We start from the raw sequence: 356 nt of genomic DNA, 5'->3' as shown, positions 1-356 counted from the left end.
CCCCACGTTACTTCCTCCTTTGCTCCAACAGCCCACTGGGACACGGAACGGCACAACACCGCGAGTGTGACCTCCAAAACCGCGGCTCCTGTGGGGAGGACGACGTTCTGACCCACGGCGTTACAGCCCGGCCAGTGGGAATCTGCAGGGATTCCCCGACAGGCGGGGGGCGGGGGGCGCCCGGCGGGCCTGGAGCGCCCGCTTCTGCAAAATGGCGTGATAAGATCTCAGAGGGGCTTAAAAAAACATTAATAACCCGGGGTGTTTTTTTCCTATATACATGAAACAGTCTCATCCCTGCCCCTCCCGGCGTGGGTGACAGCGCCCAGCAGTGCGTCCCAGAGCGTGGCGTGTGG

This window comes from Apaloderma vittatum, unplaced genomic scaffold (assembly GCF_000703405.1).
Source record: "Apaloderma vittatum isolate BGI_N311 unplaced genomic scaffold, ASM70340v1 scaffold29571, whole genome shotgun sequence".
Taxonomy (NCBI): domain Eukaryota; kingdom Metazoa; phylum Chordata; class Aves; order Trogoniformes; family Trogonidae; genus Apaloderma; species Apaloderma vittatum.
The sequence above is the reverse complement of the archived record's forward strand: the minus strand, read 5'-3'. Positions refer to the sequence as shown.